A 13,774-nucleotide genomic window follows, 5' to 3' on the forward strand; every position below is an offset into this window, starting at 1 on the left:
TTCTTCCAGGAGGACTGTAGGAAACCAACTGGAAAATAAGAACCAAATATTTCCCTGAATTTGAGCCTAAATCTCTTGGTATTTGCACAGCAGACAGGCAGCTCACTGTATTTTGGTGTCAGATTTGTTATTACAGATTAGATCAATTGTCTGGCTGCAGTAGCAAATTCCCCCCTTGTAATGCACTTAGTCAGTTGTGAAATCATGGACTCGGTGGTGGGAAAACCAGAAAATTCTCCATAACCCCTCCAAGCAATCAATTTATGCCCTGAAGCATGAGATTTGATTACCATTGTTATTATCTTAGCTTGCATAGTTACAAATGTTATTAGCAGTCATAAAATTATCCAGCCTTAAAAAAAATCAGATTAGAAAAAAACCAAAAAAAAAATCCCAGCATTTCACTCCAGGTTCTTCAAAGCCTGAATTCCTGGAGTTGCTCTGGACTGTGAAAAGTGGTAGTTCCTTTAATTCTCTTCAAATTTGCTGTCCTTTGATCACGTGGATTTCTCCTGGACTCTCGTTAGGAAGGGATAGATGAGAATTTTCTGGCATATCTGGAGTTTCTCTTTGGTCAGGACCCATCCAACGTTCAGCATTTCAAAGCTAAGTGTTGATGAGGTGTGTTTACAACAAGATCACTCAGATTTGGCTTTAATAAACCATCAGCAGGATGTGCATCACCCTCTTTCTCATCTGTGTTTTTCCCTTAATGGTCCAAATCTCCTCCTGTGAACTCCAAGCTCCCAAAGCAGCTCAGTGCTTCTCAAGCTGCATCTCAGCTGGTAGAACTTAAAACTCTAAAAATTCAAAAGTCAAGGAAAGTACTGAAAAATCTTGCAGCAGGGCAAAATTTCAAAATTTAGATGGCATCATGTCAATTATTTTAGCCACTTAATTTGTCCAGGGCAAAACCAGATTCCCAGAAGCTTATCCTATTTTTTATTTATTTTTTTTTTTTTTTAGTCCATATCAAATCGTGGTTCTTGATATTCAAATACATTCCCCTTTTTTGCATATCTACCTATTCAGAAAATTACAGCATCTTTATTAACGAGCTCTGCTGATGGGATATGTGCTGGCAATTACAAGCAAATTAATTTCCTCCACAGAAAATCTGGCCAATCTGTTCTTTTGTCCTGAGTATTTCATGTGTCTGAAATGGCATTTAGAGCAGGATTGGGAATCTTCTGAGCCTGCCAGCAGGCTCTGGAGCTGGGTTTAAGATGGTGGGTGTGTCTTGAGGGAGAGCACTCAGGAATCAGGTAACAAGTTACCTTTGGGATTGGCAAAACCCACCTGCTCTTCCTCCTGACTCCTTCAGACAATGCCCGAGGTAGATATTCTGAGGGGGTTCTCTCACTCTTGATTTCAGTCAATATTATGCATTTAATGTGTGTTTTAAATGTGTGATCAGTACCAGCCTAGAGAGAATTAATTTTTTCCAGAGTTTCCAGCAGTGTTGCTCTCTCATTCTCACATCAAGCAGAGGGGCTGATGAAAAGGCCCCTTGATTTTCAGCAGGAAATCCCAAAATAAAGAGCAGTTTTGTGAGATGCAGAGAGGACCACACTGAGCTTCTCTGTCTTTATTTTTGTTTGGTGCAGACTTTAGTGCCACAGCATTTGCCACATTTCACAGCCCAGTGAAATGTGAGGCACAATTGATGATGTCTGTTTACACTTAAGGCAAACCCTATTCTCAAATAGATCTAGCTAGTGCCATGTTATTGTTATGAACAGGAACACATTTTATTTTATTTTATTTTATTTTGCCACTGTGGAGCAGCTCTGGGGAAGCTGCTGTACTTGGGCTTTGCCATCAGCTGGCTTCCTAGCAGAAGAAAAACTTTGTGCACGATTCTGTGTGAAAAATTAAAACCATTTCATGCTTTCCATATTGTGACCTCAAACCTGAACATGGGAGAATCACATTGACAGGGAGGATCTAAATCTGAGCCAGCTAAGCAGGGAAAGGAAGGTTTAAAGGGTGGCTGCATTCTGCAAGCCCAGCTTCCCTCCCTGTGTGGCACAGGGATGTAGGGACGGGCAGCTGGGAAGCTGATTTTGGCAGCAGCCCTGCCTCAAAACAGTCTCTGCAGGTCATTGAATTGGTGCCTCTCTTCTTTCTGCCAGAGCCCTGCAAAGATCAGCCTGGAGACTCCTGGTGCTGCTGAGGCATCCCGGGTGGAGCCCAGCACTGGCTGGGCAGGGTGATGTCCATGTCCTGTTCAGACTCAGATGTTGATTTCTTACCTAAGTTACAGTCTCACCAGCTACAAAATGGCCCTGTATCTATCTCTACAAGGTCTTTTAAGGAAAAACTATCCAATTAAGAAATGATAGCCAAATTATTTTTACTTTTAATCATCCATCTCCCACAATGTGGACTTTTCTGTCCAATTACAAAATACCACCCAAACCCATGGAGAAGGAGGTGAAGAAAAAGGATCAGCCACCACCCTAAAACCTCTATCTTAGCTCTATATATATTACTGCATTCTGAAACCTTAAACTCTTTCCACCATGTTCTATTCAAACTACACACCCATAATCCCAGACCTACCAATCAATTTTGGAAGCCCTCTCCATGGCCTCAGGTCAAATGCAGTTTTCTCTTGGGGGGCAGTGCCTGTCAGCACAGAAAGTCTAAAATTCTCAGCATCCCAGGTTCCAACAGGGTGAGAGTCCCTGGCCCCACTTTTCATCCCCCTGGCAATGGCAGCAGGGGCAATGCCAGCTCTCCCTGGCTCTCCCAGCTCTCTTATCTCTGCTCCCAGACAGGGAGCTTCCCACCCTTGGCATTCCCAGTTATTGCCAAGGCTCCAGTGAATCTCCAGACCCCTGGATTGTAGTGAATCCCTGCTGGCTCAAATGGCTTTTCAATCCACAGGCAGCCCTCAGACATTCCTCTGGAGCTGCCTCCTTGTCCATTTATTTCCCAAGTTTCCACTCACAGGGCACAGGTCTGTTGCTCAGCTGTTGATTGCTTTGGAAAGCAATGTGCTGTAAATATAACATTTCACTGTCTTTGGATGGAGCAGTGACTCAATTCAGGATCTGGCGTGGAGGGCAGGATCCCAAGGGAGGATTCCCAGTCCTCTGTGTGCTCTGGGCTGGGTGTTTGGCACACAGAAATTTGCCCAACTTCAGACCTTCCTCAGCAGCTTTCCATGCTCTGCTCCATGCATTTATATTGGTGCTGGTTCACCCATGCATAGTTGAATATAAAAATTCTATTTATTAATTGCCTGACTTTGCATGACTCCAGACTTACCATTGCTTGAACTGTTTTGCATTTACTTAACAAATATATTAAACTGTTCTGCCCTTTGCCCTTCTGCTTTTCAGATCTTTTTTCTTTTACTGCCATCTTTATAATGCCTTCCCTTAAATTTAATTATTTACTCCTCATCCAAAAGGCAAGCTCACCTTCTTCAATCTGCAGGAGATAAACACCACCAGTTGGCCAGCACAGCCACAAATTCCAATTGCCACTGCCCCAAAAATCTTTAACCCAAATGCTAATAATCCCCGGGAGTGCCACTGTGCTCCGGTAGGGTGGGTTTATGGTTTAATGTCCGTGAATGTTACTTTGTGATTATTGCTCATTGCATTAGGCAAGGCTCAGAGAAAAGAAGAGCACCCAAAGGTCAGCAGCGAGACAGAAACCTCGGAGGAGTCCGAGCCCTCCATGAAAATGATTACGTCTGACCTCCCCACCTCTCGGGACGGAGTGCTTAAGACAATGACTGGCAGATTTGTGACGACTGTCTTTACCAATCACTTAAATATTTCGCCCATTCCACGCAGGGCTCCGAGCGCGAAGCGCCCAGGCAGAGTCCGGGCGCTCAAGCCCACACGTGAGCCTGAGCTGTTCTGTGGTCATGTACAGCACACAGCGGGGCATTTGCCAAAAAAAACCCCAAAAACCCCAAAAAGAAACCCGAGGAAAAGATGTTTGGTGTTGGGATGATTGGGTACATGAGGGTTTAGTAGGGGCGAGGGGGGAAGGGCTAAACCCAGGTGTGGTTTTCTTAATCTTCATCCTTTCCTCTGAGAAGCAGCGACAATTCTGCACCCGAGAGAGGGGTGAGAGCAGGCGGGGACCGTCCCTTCCCCGGCAGAGCCTCGCTCCTCCTCGCCTGGGTTTCGGCGGAGCCGCTGCCCGCCGGAGCGAGAGCATCCCGGGTCCCGCCGGGGGCAGCGCCCTCGGTTCGGCAGCTCCGTTCTGCTCCTCCCGCCCCGGTTCTGGGCTGGCCTGCCCTGGGGGCCCCTCCCCGGCACCTGCCCGGCTGCGGGACGGCCCCCCCGGGCTGGGGGCGGGCAGGGGCTCCCCTCGCTCGCTCCTCTCCTCCCTCCCTGCATCCGCAGGTGCCGCCCGGAGCAGCGGGGGCGGAGGTGCCGCCGGCAGCCGGCTCCGGCCGAGGGGGTTCGGATCGGGCAGGTGGGACCCGGAGCGGGGCCGGAGCCGGGGCGGGGGTGGCTGTGCCCCGGGGGAGGCTGTGGGGAGCGCGGGGGCTCGTTGCCATGGCTCCCTGCAAGCTCCGCCGGAGGAGATAGCGATGCCAGTCACGGAAGGACCCTCTCCCTCCTCGTGGGTGTGGAGCGGGGCTGGCTTTGGGGTGGTTGCGTTGGGTTTTTCCGCTCCCCCTCCTTCCCTCCCCCCCTACCTCCCCTTTTTTTTTTTTTTTTTTTTTTTTTTTCGGGGTGGAGCGATTAATCCGGAGCGCCGGGACGGGGCTGCGGAGCCGCCGCCGCCACCGGGACCCCTCGGCCCGCCCGGGCTCAAGGTACGGCGGGGGAGCGGGGAGGGCTCCGGGGGTGTCCGGCCGCGGGGCTGCCCTGCCCGGCTCCCAAAGCGCTCTTTAATTATTCTCGCTCTGATTTGAAAACTGCTTTTCCTGCTGCCGGCACCGCACCTGGTCCCGCAGCGGCGGCGCCCTGCGGAGCGATGAGGAAGCGGAGCCGGGCTCAGCCCGGCCGGGGGGCTCGGGGGGTCCCGGGGGCTCCCGGGCAGCCGCTCCGGCCCCTTGTCCCCGCACTCGGCTCCCCGGGTGGAGGAGCCGCTGCCCGCGGGAAGTTTCGGGGGTGCGGAGCCCTGCGGAGCCGGGGGACAGCGCGGAGGGGCCGGGGAGCAGCGCGGAGGGTCCCGGGGACAGAGCCGCGGGCCGGGGGCTCGGCTGGGGGTTGGCGTGTCAGTCCCGTGCTGCTTTAGGTGGGCTCGAGTTTGCGAGCCCGGATGTCCTGCATCTTGGCGAACACTTGTTTCTGCTTCCCCAATGGTTTTGGAGAGGATTTGGGGTGGTTTCGCTGCTGTTCCTACATAATTCCCGAGGTGCCCAGGTTGGTTTTGTCCCTGGGAAGCGATGAGCCCGTGTCGCGCTGCCGGAGAGCTGCTGGGATCGCCGGGCTCGGTGTCTGGGCTGTGCGTTATCGATTTGTGTGCATGATCGGGGAGCTTGGCAACGCAGTCCAAGGAAATTCTGTTTTCCTGTAGTCAGACACAGCAAATGTACGTGGGCTTTGCCACTTCCATCCTTAGGGATACCTGGCTTCTTTTGGGGTAGGAAGGGACTCAGCTGTGTTTTGTTGGGCTATGTACAGGTGTTCGGCACTACCTGGGAATACTTTTGCTTGAAATGTGGGTTTGGAATATTTCAGCAGAGTGGTGACAGGTGGCATTTCTGTGTCCTTGCCAAAGGTTCGGTGTGACCGAGCTGATATGTGCTGTGCAGCTCCCCCAAATCCCATTCCACAAGCAATAAATAAGAAATGTTATGACTTTAGATGCAGGTCCAAGGAAAGGAGAGGAGGTGAAAAGCTTTACTTTCAATAAATATGTCTCTTTTTTGCCATTTATGAACATGAAATGTTACCTCGTTGGAGCTGTGCTTGCCATCCTCTGGCCATTGCTTCCCACGTGCCTCTGCTTATCTCCTGATATGAAATACCAGAGTGCACAACTCCTGCTGTGTTAACACTTCTCTCTGGCTTAAAAGTAATAAATTTTCATTGTGTTTCTAAAAAACCAAGCCAAATAAAGCACTCTCTCTCTCAATAGGTCATTAAAAATTAGGAAATTCTGGTTCACCAGTTTCTGGTGCTCATTTAGGCTGAGCATCTGCTGTCAGTGGAGTCTGGCTTGCAGAGGACCTACAAGTCCAGATCATGTGACATTAAAATAAGATGCACAGGATAGGACACCGAGATTTGCAGAAGGTAATTTCTTCAGAAATACTGCCCAGTGTATATGAAATTATCATTAAATATTTTCAGCAAAAAAACACCTGCCAGCAATCAAGAAGTTGAAATTGTGCCATATGCAGCACACAGCTTGGAAAGCAATTTGGTTTTAAACTCTTCCTGTTTATTATTGTTTTTTTATCAAAATAGGGATGGGATGAATCTTGACTATAAGGCCGAAATAAAGAGACTTTATTATTTATACATAACAAATGTATATTACTTCAGCAATATACATTTAACTCAGTGAGTGCAACTATTGTGGGGCATTTAGTATGAGTTACTTCAGTAATTAAACTTCATGCATGAAAATATAACAGCCCACTTCTTCACCCCAAGAAAGCCAACAGATAAGCCTTATTTAAATGAAAGATTACATTATTCACAGCTTGGATGTGTACCTCGAGTGGCTTGGACTGGGGCCACCTTGTTTGCCAGTAAAAATTTACTTTATCGCTTCTATTTGGGAGGGAAAAATGGAACAAAAAGGAGTTTATTCTTTACATAAAACGATGTAGGGGACAGTTGCTCCTGTGATCAGAAAGGATCTGCTCCTTTCCCCAGTGGGAGAGGACAGGGCCTACTTTAAACACGACTAATTAGATCAGTTTATCTTGCACGCATTACAACGCTGTAGTTAGTTAATTATAGCTCTTCCCATTAGCAGTATGTTAAGAATAATGGATTAACATATCACACAGATGAAAAGAACATCTACAAAGTTTATCTTCGAGGAAAGAAAGTGTTATTGTGTGTCAGGAAGTCCCCCTGGCTTTCCCAAGGCACAGATTTTGTTGGAATTCCTGAGCTGGTGCTTCAGAGCCCTGTGAATGACTTGAATTGATCACAAACAAGTGACACTGGAGCTTGGTTGCTTAGCAACCCACCAAGATGCCACAATTTCTTTTGGTGTATTTGTCCAGTAAAGTAGAAATTCAGTTTTGTTACAGATCATGGGTTCTTTGCCTGCACAAAGCCCACCCCATAACAACCCTAGATCGTGGAGAATGAAAATTGATGTCCCAGCACAGGGTGTGGGAGCAGCATGGGAATGAAAACAGAGCAGAATCTTGTAACCATATTCACTGGTGATGTGCTCAGTGTTTTATAAAAAGTTTCAATTGTCCTTTCTTGGTTAGACTCCTAAAAAACCCCAAATCATTAGTGGGACAAGTTCTAGCAAAGAAATTCATCCACCAGGTGCTGTTTGAATGGTTCCCCTCGAGCTGTCATGAGCTGTGAGATCCTGCAAGGTCTGTGGGGTTCCCCTGAGCTCCACTTTGAAATGCAGCCTGGAATGTGTGGTTTGACTGTGGTGTGAATTATCCCCTGGCCCACAGGGCTGGGGAGCTCTGCTGGCTTCTCCTCACAGCAGACACTGTGTCCTTAGCAGATCTGTTTGGGTAAGGGAATAACTCAGAGCAGAAGGAAGATTGATGTTATTGTGATTATCTACCTGGAGTTCCAACATGGGCTTCAATGAATTATAATTTGGTCAGTGGGCTCTTTTTTTTCCCCCTGGCTCCACCTGTGCTGCCCCTTGGGAGGGAATCCTGCACCATCCCATCCCCACTCTCTGTGCTGCTGTTGGGGCTCCAGGGTGAGTTTGGGCTGAACCTGAGCCAGGATACTTCAGGAGCTCCCTCTGTGCACTTCAGCTGCTAATGGACTTTTCATCCGTGGCTCCTGAGCTGGAGCAAAGCTCTGCAGTGTGGTGGGTGCACCTGGGGCTCCCAGCACCCTTTTGCTCTGCTTATCTCCACCCTTCTGAGCTCTGCTCTTTGCTCATACAGACCAATCCTCATCCTGCTGAAAGAGTGCCTGGGAAAAGGCTGCTAGGGCTGGGAGAACTGCAGGGTGCCATGGCATTCATTCTGCTTCAATAGCAGTGAAGATCTCTTCCCTCAGGATGAGAAAAAAGGAATCCAGGTACTTCTCCTTGTAGAACTTGGGTGTTGAATATTTTACTGTCTGTGGGACTGGAGGGGGGTGTGGCAGTGCCCACAGAACTGCTGAGACCACACTGAACCAAATCCCAGCTCGTTGTCACTGCTCCTAGGCTAAGATTACTGTGGTTCATAATCTGTGTATTGTAATTAATTGCCCTTCTAGGCTCAGACAGACTCAGGTGAAGAGCTTAGGTGAAGACCTGTGAGCTTGGCTGACTTTGCTGTGGGTTGTTTTCCCCCTGTTGTTTCTGTGTAACAAAGTCAGTGCTCAAACCTCAAGGTTGTTTTATTTAGCTCCTTTTTTTTTTCCCCTAGCTACTCTCTTCTGTTTTATTCATTGACTTGTGGAAGTGCATTTGCATTCCAGATGCTGATTAGTGATTGCACAATTAACAGCTGAAGGTGCTGGGTGATATTTGGTGCCTCAGGTTTCTCCTCCCAGCGTGTCCAGGCGCCCTGCATGAAGCACACAGTGAGTGATGGCTGTGCTGATGGTATTTTCTGGGGTTTCAGCACTCCCTAGCAGATGTTCCCTTCTTCCTTCATTGCACCTGGACGTGTGAAGATCAAAAAAAATGCAGATGGAGAACAGTTTATCATTAAAAGTAGTGATTATTGTTACAGCTTAACTAGCTTGTGGTTTTCAGTGTGATTTCCAAGTGCAGATCCTGTTCCTTGTAAGAAGGACAAAAATTATGCTGTTTTCTTCATTAGGGCTTCTCTTCCTATTTTCTTTTGACCCTTGCTAGTCATCTCTTTTCTCCATTTATGAAGAAAACACCAACTTTGGGTGGTTTTCTCCTTTTGTTTGTTTGTTTTCTGTCCTGCAGCAGGACAGAGTTAAATCAGAGGTGTGGTGAGGCTGTGATTCAGGCTAAGGGAGGGCAAAGAGGACTTTGGGGAGGACAGGGATGAGCCTGCTTGGATCCATCCCCACCTTTGCTCCTGGTCTGTGGCACAGCAGAATTGAGATGTCTGGGTGCTGGCTTGAGCCCTTGGTGGAGCCTGGGCAGGGCTGTGTCTGTTAGAGAGCAGCTTTGGAGGAGATTTTCACCAGCTGCTTCCCAGTCTGGCTGAGAGAGCCCCAGCCAAGCTCCAGACAGGTGACCTCAGGCAGCCCAGGCTGTCCCTGTGCCAAACCCAGAGCTGCCAGTGTCCCTGCTGAATCCTGCCCGTGTCTGCAGCCAGGGAGGAGTGGAAAGGTGACCCTGCCATGGTATTTGTCCTCAGAGCAGCACCAAGGGGCCTCTGCCCTGCTCTGGGAGTGCTCGTGGTCCCCAGCCTGGCCCTGTGTCACTGCCCCTGCCTGGTGATGCTGCTGCTGCACTTGCTGCCTCCTCCTCCTCCTCTTCCTCCTCCTGAGAGCATCAAAGGCAGCACCTGGGCTGTTCATTCCTGCTTCTGAGAGGGCTTTAAAGGTGGGATGAGCCCACGTGGAGGGGCTCTGATGGCTGGGGAGTCTCTGTGCCCTCCTGGAGAACACAAGTGTAACTGCAAACAAGGCAAGCAGTGAGAGCACGAGGCTGCAGTCCCCAAGAACTCTAAACACTGCAGTGAGCCAAAGCCCTCTGACCTCCCAGTGCAGCTTAGCTCCATGATTTTGGTGCTTGCAGAAATCTCATTTCAAGCTTCTCTGTTTTTTTGAGAGGCCCATGGGATGACTCTGCAAGGTTTAAGTCACCATTCAGAACAGCATCCTGGCTGGAATGAATGGGAAAGGCAGAAATCTACTCAGAGGAGTAGGAAAACAAAAAGAAAAAAGAAAAAAAGGCAGAATTGGGCCCATCCACCTTTCAGTGTGTGTCTGCTTTGGTGACTTTTGGAGTGTGACACAAGCAATTCCCTGTCAGCCTTCCCTGCTGGCTGACACAGAAGAGGTGGCTTTGAATGCTGCCTGCTGTGCTTGTATGGCACTTGAAAGGAGAGAGGGCTGCCTTTAAGGAGAGTCTTCCCACAGCTTTAAAGGAGATTTGAAAAATGCAGCTCTCCGTCCTGTCACGTGCTGCTCCAGCATTAAACCCGATGGAAACCTGGAACAATGTCTCAGGAAAAAATGCCTGGTGCCAGTGTGCACCCCCAGTGCTTCACATAAAACCAGTCCTGATGAAAGATTGCTCTGCTGATAGGGAAAGGGAAATTATTATTGGGGGACAGATTTTTTTTATTTTCTGTTAGAAAAATCCCCTACAATTCTTTCAGCTGAAGGAGTGATTAACTCAATGGCTTTTTTTTAACTCATGCATTTTTACAGAATGCACCATTATTTCTGCAGTTTACTGGAAACAGAGAATGGTTAATAAGAAGAGGTTGTAGGTTTGGAAGCAGCCACATGTTTTTCCCAAGGCTGATCTTGTAGGTCTGTCTGTCCATCACTAAAATCCTTCTCTCTGGGGCAGTCTGTGTTGCTTCATCCAGGTCTGTGTGTACAGTTGCATCCATGGTTGTTTGTCTAATTTTGTTGATTTTACTTCTTTGTAAGCAAAACACTGCAAACCACAATCTGTTTGCTGAGTTCAGTGAACTTATAACCTAAAATTTGGGTTATTGCTTGAGTGCTTTACTGAATAAGGGCCCAGTGTTTTATTTTTCACTTTCATATCACTCCATCAATGACTTTGTTCCAGTAAAACTTCATTGAGGGGATAGGTTTTAAAGGAATTCTGTTGTAAGTCAGAGGAGGTCCTGTCTGATTTTTTTATTACTCAGTTTTACAGGAATAAACTGCATTCAATTTTGCTTTGAGTTCTGCCAAAGCACTGGTCAAGACTGCTGTAATCTTGGTCATTACCACCCCCAGTCCTTTGAGATAAATATTCCTTTTGTTGCATCTGGGCAGAACAAAATGGCACAGAACTGAACAACTGCTATCTGCCAGTTCTAGTGGCAGATTTTATTTAACATATTTTTAGGATGATCCACGGTGATTTCCAGGCTGGACTTTGCCCAGGCAAAGCAGTGGTGAAGTCATGGCACCACTGAAAAGGATGCTCAAACTCCCAGTGACCTCAGCAGAGTCAGCTTTTTGTCCCAGGAGTGATGAAAATCTCATTTACAGCCTAGGCAGTTTGAGGAGGAGCTGTGATGGCTCAGGTCCTTGACTGATACAAATGAGGGTGATTGAGTTACCCTGGCTTGAGCCATCTGGGGTTTTGGAGAATCCACCATCCACGTGGGCTCTGCAGGCAGCAGAGCTGGGAGTTCTGTGGCTCTGCCTCCTCTCAAGTGTCTCCTGGTTTGACTGGGAACAAATTCCTAGCAAACAGCCCTGGATATTGCTGTTTGCTGAGGCACACAGATGACCAGAGGGGTGTGTAGGGTTAGGAGGAGCAGTGATTAAAGGGCTGTCCCAGCTGCACAGAGCTGAGCCATTCCTGCTCCACTCCACTGACAGGGTGAGCACTGAAATCCACAGCCACTGCTCAGGGTTTACCACCTGCATGACAAATGCACCTTTCTCTTATTGACTGCTGAGGCTGGGCTGAGGCTTCCACCTAAATCTGGGATTTTGGTGATCTCTGCTGAGCCTGTAGAACTGCAGCCTCCCTGTTGTCAGTGTGTGTGCAGAGCTCAGCCCAGGGCTCTGCTCACCCTGATTTTTGGCTAATTCCTGTCCAGACAGTGCCTACCTGCTGGGAGAGGCTTGGGCTTGCCTTTCCAGCTTTGCATTAGATCCCAGGGGATTGCTGAGAATGGAGCTGTTTGAGGGGTGTTGCAGAACAAAGCTTTGCTAAGGGTGAAGTGCAGTCACTGTGGTGACACCAGAAAGGAATCACAGAGGGACAGAGTGGCTCGGGGTGGAAGGGACATTAAGGATCATCTCCTCCCTCCCTCTGCCGTGGCAGGGACACCTCCCACTGTCCCAGGTGCTCCCAGCCCCATCCAGCCTGGCCTTGGGCACTGCCAGGGATCCAGGGACAGCCCCAGCTTCTCTGGGCACCTGTGCCAGGGCCTCACCACCCTCCCAGGGAGGAATTCCTTCCCAGTATCCCATCTAAACCTGCTGTTTCAGTTTGAACCCATTCCCCCTCCTTCTGTCACTACATGCCTTTGTAAGTAGTCCCTCTCTATCTTTTTTGTAATAATTATTTGGTGAGGCAGCCCCTAAAGAAAAGGAAATTTCTCCCATCTCCTTCCCCATGAGCAGGATGCTGCCTTTTGGAGCATTGTACCTCATTATCCTGCCAGAGCAGCACATTTTCCCTGTCAGCCATTCCCCCTGTCAGACGTCCCTGAGCAGTGAAACCTCACAGAATTCCAGCTGCATTGCAAGAGGAAAATTTCATCTTTGGTGCATTAAATCATGCCTCAGTGTTCATTAAAGAAAAAACAACCATGAACACCACAACAGGCAACAAACCTGCAGGGTTATTCACAATCTCATCATGTGTACCACAAAAAAATTAGAATAATCTTTGCATTCAGCAGATAAGCAGTGTTCTCCCTGCAAACCTATTCCACTGTGATCCTCCAAAATGTATGCTGAGCTTGTCTGTGCACAAAGCTCCCTGAAATGGGTGGTCAGACCAAATTTTGCATCCCTGGATAGGATATAGTCAGGAATGTTGTGTATTTTCCCTGCTAATTGCATAATGCACTCCCTGAAAAGAATAATGTATGCAAAGTTTGGATGCTGAGGCAATGACAACCCATTTAACCATTTATAGCTTTATGTATTTTATAATCCCTGAACCCAAAGGTCCCCGGAGAGGGAACGTGCCCTTAAAAATCTTAGGCCTTTAAATTAAGTGAATTTAAATGTGCTCATTTGCATATTTTCCCTTTCTTTGTTCTGCCTGAATGAGATATTGCTCCAGTAATTGAACTGTAATTTCAGGGCAGGTAAATGATGTCAGACAGGCGAGGCTGCGGGCGCTGCCGGAGCCGCTAATCCGCGATTTGCAGCACACCTTGGAGAGGAGAGCCTGTCCAGTGCACTTAGCATCACCCAGCCAGGGGCTGCCACGTGAGAGTTCTGTCCATTTCTGATCCTAAACGTGCTCCTGGGGGGAGGGAATTCCTGGGAAACAGACCTCTCACTGAGCTGATGTCATACAGAATGCCAAAGGGCTTTGGGGTGGAAGGGACCTTAAAGATCTCATTGCAGCCAAGCCCTATCCAACCTCTCCTCCTTTTCCAGGGATGGGGCAACCACAACTTCTCTGGGCAAGCTGTGCCAGGGCTTCCCCAGCCTCACAGGGAACAATTTCTTCCTGACACCTCACCTAAATTTCCCCTCTTTTCAGTTTGAAGCCATTACTCCTTCAGTTTGAATTCTATCACTCCAAGGGATGCAGTGGACAGAGGGAATTCCTGGGAAACAGACTTCTCACTGAGCTGATGTCATACAGAATTCCAAAGGGCTTTGGGGTGGAAGGGACATTAAAGATCTCATTGCAGCCAAGCCCTGTCCAACCTCTCCTCCTTTTCCAGGGATGGGGCAAGCACAGCTTCTCTGTTCCAGGGCCTGCCCAGCCTCACAGGGAACAATTTCTTCCTGATACCTCACCTAAATTTCCCCTCTTTTCAGTTTAAACCCATTACTCCTTCAGTTTGAATCCTATCACTCCAAGGGATGCAGTG

The 13,774-nt window shown here is 48.4% G+C and overlaps 1 protein-coding gene across 6 annotated transcripts in view; it reads left to right on the plus strand.

Moving 5' to 3' along the window:
* The first annotated feature begins 4,640 nt into the window (after window positions 1–4,640).
* Window positions 4,641–13,774, plus strand: part of CHL1 (cell adhesion molecule L1 like) — a 132,546-nt gene continuing 123,412 nt past the window's right edge. For 4 of the 6 annotated variants that reach the window (XM_059856832.1, XM_059856839.1, XM_059856840.1 and 1 more), the window contains exon 1: window positions 4,642–4,792. The gene's annotated coding sequence lies outside the window, so the exon portion shown is untranslated. Of the gene's footprint in view, window positions 4,793–13,136; window positions 13,158–13,774 lie in introns of those variants that run through there. The other 2 variants (XM_059856842.1, XM_059856834.1) reach the window with 2 other exon arrangements.

This window comes from Haemorhous mexicanus, chromosome 11 (genome assembly GCF_027477595.1).
Source record: "Haemorhous mexicanus isolate bHaeMex1 chromosome 11, bHaeMex1.pri, whole genome shotgun sequence".
NCBI classification, from domain to species: Eukaryota; Metazoa; Chordata; class Aves; order Passeriformes; family Fringillidae; genus Haemorhous; species Haemorhous mexicanus.